This window comes from Python bivittatus, unplaced genomic scaffold (genome assembly GCF_059951505.1).
Source record: "Python bivittatus isolate LINGU-HERP-01145 unplaced genomic scaffold, Pbiv_v1 ctg000590_np1212, whole genome shotgun sequence".
Classification (NCBI taxonomy): domain Eukaryota; kingdom Metazoa; phylum Chordata; class Lepidosauria; order Squamata; family Pythonidae; genus Python; species Python bivittatus.
This window is the reverse complement of record NW_028277086.1, coordinates 6,325,677-6,334,463: the sequence shown is the minus strand read 5'-3', so window position 1 is coordinate 6,334,463 and position 8,787 is coordinate 6,325,677. Positions and strand designations below refer to the sequence as shown.

The 8,787-nt window shown below is 36.0% G+C and overlaps 1 pseudogene; it reads left to right on the top strand.

Annotated features, from left to right (window-relative positions):
• Nucleotides 1-5,715: 5,715 nt before the first annotated feature.
• On the top strand, nt 5,716-6,640 carry LOC148214743 (proto-oncogene Mas-like; annotated as a pseudogene).
• Nucleotides 6,641-8,787: the final 2,147 nt, after the last annotated feature.

Genomic DNA, 8,787 nt, shown 5'->3' with positions numbered 1-8,787 from the left:
TTTTTTTTCTTTCAAAAAGAAAATGAAATCAATTCATACCCAACAGACAGATAATTTAGATTATTAGAAGAAATTGTAATTTGTTGGCATTATGTTTGGCATTTCTGGGATGTGTTATCAATTTGCCACACAAAAAAAAGGTTCCCTCTAATTTCTGAACAAACATTGAATAATTATCTGGAAACAACCACTATATCACCTACACAGCACCCTTCAGATTCCAGGATCATTGCATGCTCTCACACTCTAGTTAAGAGAGTAGAAATATGGCTGAACCCTGCATAAATTGCATTGCAAGGAAAGAGATTGATGCACTAATATATGACTATCTGGTTTAAATGCAATTGATCAAAATTCTTTATAAAATTACTGAGGTGTTTTCAATGGCACAACCCTCTTTCACTTTAACTGCATCTAGTTTTGAGCAATTTGATTAGAAAATTGACCTAGGTGGTTGCTAAGAATCGATAACGACTTGTTGGCATGTAATCAATCTATCTATCTATCAATCAATCAACAGTTTGTCCATTGTATACCTTTTTCCTAACTTTGTACTTGTATATTCCCATTGGAATAATCCCTCCACATCCAGAAAGCCATAGCCAGTCAGAAGGAGAGGAAATATTTGAGAGTGCTACATATTATATAATTATACCATCTGGTAATTTTATCATTACTTCTAGGAGACAGATAATGCTTCATGGTGGGGACCATGAAAGTCCCCTTCTGCCAAAATACAAGTGAATACAGGACATTCCTACACTTTCATTCCCAGGGAGACATATACACAGATAGATTGATAGATAGATCAATCAATCAATCCTTGGCTGTGATTGTTCCCACACCACAAAACACCTTGCCCTTGGAGATACACGGGGCACCCAAGCTACTCGATTTTCATAAAACTGTTAAGACGGTATTGTTTCAATGGGCATTTGGTAGCTGATTTTTAATTTAGTTTATCCAATTTTATGGTAAGTGGGTCACTGTTTTAGTTTTGTTGGAGCTTGCTGATCAATATTGTTTTTATTATATTTGGATTTTTAAAAACTATTTCATTGTAAATTGCCTGGAGTCTTGGGAGCTGGGCAGTAACAAAATATAAATAATTTTTTATTTTTATTTTTATTTATTTTCTCATATAAATAAATGAGAAAATTAGGCTCCAACCCTAAACCCATCTTACACACATATTTAACTTAATATTTAAATATTCAGCGCTTGAAATATATTCATAGGATTTATTAGAGTAAAATATTAATAACATAGAAAGATTAATAGCTTTAACCATATTTAAGAGTAACTGTAATTTAATTAAATCGTATTTCATTTTGGCCTTGTTCCACTATTTTTTGGAGAGTGTGTCCCTGCTTCTCAAGAACCGACTGTCAACCTACCAACTTCCTCTTAGATGAAGAGTAAATCAGAAGAGCTTCTACTGGCAGGCATATTTGGAAGAAGTCATTGAGTATGCTGGTTCCCAACTGTCATAGGCTTTAACGCTCATGTTTAGAAAAAGAAAGTATAAAATAAAGACAAACACTAGCAGCATTAGTCTGTTAGAACATAGTCTTTCTTTTACAATAAAAATGATTCTGTGACATATTCTACCAGTGATTTAGTGAAGTAATTGCAGCAGGAAAGATTGAAGCTGAATAAACGTTAGGAAAGGTGAGATATGAGGAAGTGTGAAGGCCCATGATGCTTTGTGCTTATTGTTGAAAAGCAACAACATCAAAACACCCGCTTTGTTGTACACAGCACTGTGTCTGCTAAAGCATATGAGCTTTCAAGGTAAAAGAGGAAGAGCATTTGTGAAATTCATCTTACAAAACTCCTGATTAGCTTTGCAGTCTGCAAATATAAATTATGATCAAAATGTTTTTAAAATAGAAGAGTTTCATATTATTAACCTGTCGTTTTCATCCTCTCCCCTCCCATTTGCGCTTTTTGCCTTAGTAATCGCGGTTTTACTAACCTCTGCTATTCCACTGCCAGAGTTTATTGATGCTAATTAGCTACTTAATCAGGTACGACAACAACATTCCATTATTGTGTCTTATAGCAAAAAGCAACGAACCTGCTCATGTTTTTCTTTTTCTTCTTCTTTTTGTTACCCATATTAATCAGAAACTTATTATTGAGGGAAGCTAAACATAATGTGAATAATTGCCATATGTAAACTATAATTTGGAATACCGGAATTAATCCTTAGTCTTAAATTTCTTAATATTAACATACAACTGCATTTTGAAATTGGCTGGAGGTGGGGGGGGGGAGCAAGGTGAAACAGTTTCTGTTTTCTATAGATGGGTTCGTGCGTGTGTGCGCTTTTACTTCTTGTTTCTTTAAAAAAATATTCTCACTTATTTCCATGCATATATATGCAAGAATACCCCATTCTCTTCTTTCATAGATATTATAGTGTTTATTTGTTCAGGGATTGAATAAGAAACTGACCAGGGAAGAAGTGGCATGCCATGTGGCGATTACTGGAATAGGATGGGATGAGCTTATGTGGTCCTTCTTCCTTTCCGGTTAGTCTTCTTCCAAGGCCCTGGATATTCCAGTGATAGATGTGATAATCTCACTATAATGGGATGATATATATTCCATTTATTATGGACAATTCACTTGGAGGTCTTAAGTTTAGCTCCAAATATCTGCAAGGTGGAAAGATCCACTTCAGAGCAATATGGGTCTGATGATTTTCTTATTACTTTAGGTAAATGCCCTACTGCTTCCTATTTTATGAATAGATTTTTCTTAGAAGAGTTTTTAAAAAGTCACCAGCAAATAGGCATAATTCACTTGCATCTCACTTCTCAGTTCTCCTACTTTCTCCCACTCAAATCCATTTGTCTACTGAGAAATACTCACTTAAAAACCCTGGCTGTTACTCTGAATTTTTTTTTTACAGGTAAATCAAAGATAATTGGACTTCAGAATACTTTTAAATTATAGTCTAAGAAAAGAATCTAGTTTAATGCATCATTTGCATTAATTATAAAGAGTACTTTATTATCTCTTAATGTTTATAGTGCTTTTTTGTATCTAGAGGAAAAGTACAGAAGAATTATATAGCAATTTTACAGAAGTGTGGGTTTCTCTGAACAAAAGGAATTTATGAGAAATCTTAAATATTGAAGAAGAAAAGAAAATCAATAACTAACTCTTGGGATTCCACAATGCTCCTAGTTATTAATAGAGGTAATGAAATATTTCTCTTAAAGAGAATCTTGCTTGTTTTATGAGAAGTACATTATTAAAATCTTATTTGCACAGAGTGCACTACTAAAAAAATCTTATGGTTTCATATAATTAAAAGATACATTCATTATATAAAAGTCTAATTGTATATATATTTTCTATAAATACATTAAAAACAGACGATCTCTGTGTGTTAACATTCAGTTTTATAGAAGTATTACCTAAAGGAAAGTTAGTAAAGCCTTCACATTGTGTTACTTTATACTCTAATGCCTTTAACACCTAGTAATATTATTTGGCAACTCGGTATACCTGTTTGTCAACATTTCAGAATTATAAATAGGACCATGGCTCTATCAACATAAGTCACAAAGCAAAACCGAGCGCTTGGATCTCAACCAAATGACTGCAGGGATGCTGCAATGGCTGGAACTCCGAGGACTGCTCGTAAATCCCCCTTGTTCAATGTTGTTGTAACTTTGAATGGTTGTTGAACGAGTGGTTGTAACCTGAGGTCTATCTGTACTACATAACACAATGACAGCACTGTTAATGTATGACACTGCTACCCTTATAGTGGGACATACAGTAAAAGATAAGAGAAAGCTACAGATAGAAACAGGCATGGAAAAACAAGGAAAGTCTTTCAAAAGATCTCTGAACTCAGAATAAGGCTCCAACCTTGAATTGGTATGCTAAAGGACACCAATGTACAGATAGTAACCAATTCAAAGGAGATCAAACAAAGATGGAAGAAGTATACTGAAATACTGTACAGTAGAGATGTCAACATCTCAAAACACCTTAGAAGATATTCCCTACTTACAAGAACCTTTAGTATAAGAAGATGAAGTTAGATCATCACCGAGTTGGAAGGCTACAAGAATTGATAGAATACCCACTGAAATATGGCAAACAACAGAAGAAGAATCAGTCAAGGTTCTAACCAAACTATGCCAGCAAATCTGGAGACGCAGTGGCCAACAGATGGGAACAGGTCAATCTACTTTCAAATACCCCCCCCAAAAAAGGAGATGTTTCTCAGGATGAAGAGAACAAAACCACAGTAAACTTAGGTGAGCAGTATGTTAAATTAAGAAACAGCAGATAAAAGCTAGAATAGGCGTAAGTTACCTGCTGTTTGGAAGGAACAACCCTATCAACTGTGCAGTTTTAAAGAACTTTGTAAATGTACTTTTCCTTTTGCTCATGCATTTTTTAAACTTATTTTGAACAAGATTTTTTCACTGTGTATACTACACTGAAAACACCATTTAACAAACATTAGACATTCCTTTAGTTATATTTCAGTTTTCCATTCAGTTATTTTAGTGTACTTTTATGGTATTTTACAGGTTCATAATGTTCAGAGAGGGTTGTTTGCCAAGTTGTATGCTTGTGAAGCTTCTTTGCTTCACAGCTGCTTCCTCTTCCAAACTCACCACTTACAGGATCTCATAAGGAGATGTCACTGACATTTTTCAAGTCATTAAAAATCATCAGCAACATCAGGTTGAGCCAAAAGGGGAGAAGGGGATTTTGGGCTCTGCAGAGTCTTGCATTTTATGACAAATTATGAAGTGTGATTGCTTTGGCCAATCCTTCTCATTGTTTGGAGCCTATTAGTCTTACTTGGAGTTGCCTGAGGGACTTGAAAAACAAACTGGAATGATAGTCTAATCTACCATTGTTGGGCCCAACGTCATATTTCTAAAGCAATCCAGTGAAGTCTTTCCATACATTTCAAGAAGAAAGGAATGGCTTCTGGAGTACACAAAAACTGATTCTGACTTTGCTTGTCATGCAACTGTCATCATTCAGCTTTAATCTAACGAATACTTAAAGGTTATTTTAACTTCAATACGATTAATACAAATAATTATTACTTAGGAGTTTTACTTTGACTAATGTGGAAATTGGTGAATAGATTTGAGGATGAGCATAGAGTAAAGGGGCATTGACCAGAAATACAGATAGTCCTCGCTTAACAACCACAATAGGGACTAGAAAATTGGTTGTTAAGCGGAGTGGTTGTTAAGCTAATCAGACCTGATTTTACAACCTTTTTGTTGTGGTCCTTAAGCAAATCACCATGGTCATTAACCAAATCACACAGTTGTTAAGTGAATCATGCAGTTCTCCATTGATTTGCTTGCCAGAAGCTGCCTGGGAAGGTCGCAAATGACAATCTCATAACCCCAGGACACTGCAACCATCATAAGTGTGAGCTGATTGCCAAGCTCCTAGATCGTGATCACATGACCACCAGGGTGTTGGAACAGTTATAACTTTGGACACCAGTCATAAGTCACCATTGTAACTTTGAATGATCACTAAACAAATGGTTGTTAAGTGAGGACCACCTGTAGACTCTGTAGCTCATCTCTTAATGGAACTGATTCATTCTACAATCAGTACTGAGCAACTAGGTGAATCTTTCTGCATCTGTATTTTTTTACTCCAAGCAAACAACTGAAATGTCCTTTGTTCCATTTGCACCAAAAGATGTCCCCCCAAATAATTGAGCATCATGCCCAGTCTCGCACATTGCTGTTTCTGCTTGATGATGGAAAGAAATACAACATATCACTCAATGGAATTGTGTTCCTTCAAAATACAACCATTCTTCTGAAGGACAGCCACACATATCCTTTAGGAGTGTTTTTAATGAACATTTTAACAATATTGATATGCCTTTCTGGATTTGTGGGGAATGGAGGTACCTTCTGCCTTCTTGTCTTCTGCATCAAGAATAATCATGTTACCACTTACCTCATCAACCTCTCCCTTGCTGACTTTGGTGTGAGCTCAGCTTTAGCTGCTATTAGTGTCTACTACCTTCTACATAAATGAAATTATTTCAACACTGTTTATTTTCTAAGGATTTTAGTAGAAAGCTTGTTTGTGTGTTGGTACAGTGCTAGCTTAAGCCTTCTGACAGCCATCAGCATTGACAGCTGTGTATCAACCATCTTCCCATTTTGGTACTGATGCCATCTTCCAACTTACTTGTCCTCCATTGTATGGACTCTCATATGGATCCTCACCTTCCTAATCTTTATTACTGATATCATTCTCACTCAACATGTTAGATATGATGACCTATGGTTTTACCAGGTTCTTATGAATGCCCTCATTCTCACCCCATTGATGTCTCTTTCCACAGTAACCCTGACAATTAAACTCTGCTTAATATCAACCAAAGTTCAGAAAGGGAAGTTTATAACAGTTGTTATATAGCCTTCTCTCTTTTCTTCTGCTTGGCTTACCAATGAATCTTATTCATTATGTCTCCTATTCTGTTCCTGGCTTTGATAACAGTTACCTCAATGAGCATGTTCTCCTATGTGTCTCCTTAAATAGCACTGTAAACCCTTTCATTTATGTCCTAGTAGGAAGGAAAAAAGGGATAAAGCTGAAGAGAGCTTGAAGGTGATTAATTGAGAAGGTTTTCAATGGAGAGAACAAGACTTAGGATGGAATTTGGTTTTCCATTTCCCCTCATTATGTTGTCTTCTAACTCAGCAAATTCAAGGCTGGCTGGGAATTCTGGGAGCTGGAACACATTTTTAGTACATCAGATCAATCTAATGCACTTGAGATATATTCTGATTGAAACATATTAACTCTAAATAATAATTTTTAAAAACTGTAAAACAACTCACATTAACTTCATGATCTTGTGAAATTGGACGTCAGTTCCCTGATTTAGAATAATGGGGTATTGTGGGATAAAAGCCCCATGGAAGACATTTGTATAATGCGGAAGTTGAGTTAGGCCAATTTATTCTTGATATGTTTTATATTACAGCATATATATGGCCTTCACTGGGTTAGGTTTCTCTGGGTTTGCCTTTAATAGCACAGTGCACCTGCTTGTGTGACCTAATGAAGCTTTATTTCATAATGAATTTTGGATGCTTTCTTTAAAGTTGAGATGAGCTCAGTCCAGGAGGTAGGGTTGCCTAGCAACCTTAGGAAAGTAGTGTGATTTCACCTGTACTCAGGTAGACTTGGTCCTATCTGATGAACAAATTATTAGCACATAGCTCATTAATGCAATTGTTAATGAGTCTTTTGTGTGGGTGAGTGTTTCTTTTAGCAACTTGGTAGCTTTCCAGTTACAGACATCTGACATTAATAAATAAATAAATAAATAAAATTAATATTTATTAAATATTAATACACATATATTTTAAAAGATAGAATATAGTTTATACCTATATTAAAACAAGGTAGAAGGTTTAACTGGCAGCTGGCTGGGAGGTTGTACAGCTGTTTGTAAATATCAATGACCTATGGGGTACATCTGGCCACTGCTGACCAAATTGGATCACAGGGCTTCCAGTAGTCATAAAATTCTATTTCCCTATTCTTTTCTTTCTTTTTGTAAAGAATAAAGCCCATGTTGATACGGACATCACAGTGCATATTTTATCTAGACCTCAGTCCAAATTAGAAAAAAGTTTTGCTTTACAAAGAAGATGACCTCCACAGGGCTTGGAGACTTTAGTTTGCTCACTAATGAATGGTACAAACATTGAATATGTCCCCTACGCTGAAGCCTGTCCTCAGCATTTCCTATTTCTTTCCTGTTCCTGTTGTGACCCAATTGAAAGTTCCATTTCTCAGCCTGCCCTGTGGCAGTCTCTTCCTCAAAAATGCATGTCATAGAAATAATTCAAAATTTGCTTTTAGGGGTAATAGAATCATTTACAGATAATCTACATTTTGATGGAAGGAGAAAAGAACCCAGGAATTGCTGTTTGTGTATTCTTGAGGATACACAAGCAAAATCCAAAAAGGCAAAGGAATTCTTGGAAGCATGGTATTCAGACAAGGCAGCAGTTAACAGACACATAGAGATAAACAGCATCTGCACACTATTCAAAAGAGACAAAGGACCAGAACAGCTCCTCACCAGCAGTTATCACCAAGATAAGCAGAGGTTACCACAGGGCACACAAGCAAGCAGCAAACAATACCCTAATTAAGGAACTACCAGAAGAACAAAACAAAACCCACACCCCCACCAACACTGGCAGGGCATGCAAGAGTATATAAACAGAGAGCAAACCCCATCCCATTCCACCACTGAAGATGTTACCTAGCTGGGTAATGAAACATTTGCAAGAAAAGAACCAAGCACAGAGAACCCCAAGGATTCCACATTGCTACTGCAGTTGGGCAGATGTCAATGAATTAATGACCATATTATCCTGCTTTTCTAATTAAAAAATCCCTAGGCTCCAAAAGAACTTCCTCAGAAAGGAAGATGCTAATTGCGTGGAGATCTGAGAAAACTGTGGTTATCTAACTAATTAGTTAATTAGTTATAAGTATCACCTTCTGATGTTGCCATCTGATGGGCAAAAATTCACCACCTTGACCTCTCTCCATTAAGAATGTGTAGTTCTTCCCAGTAGATTCCTGATATTGTTTTATTCTGTCTCTCCACCTAATCAGTTGCATAGTATTTTTTTTCTAGACTATCAACTGCTTGCATCGTCTATTCAAAGTATGTGAGTTTCTGCTTGCTAATCATCAGCTTAAGAGAACAGTATGTCTTACTAGTCC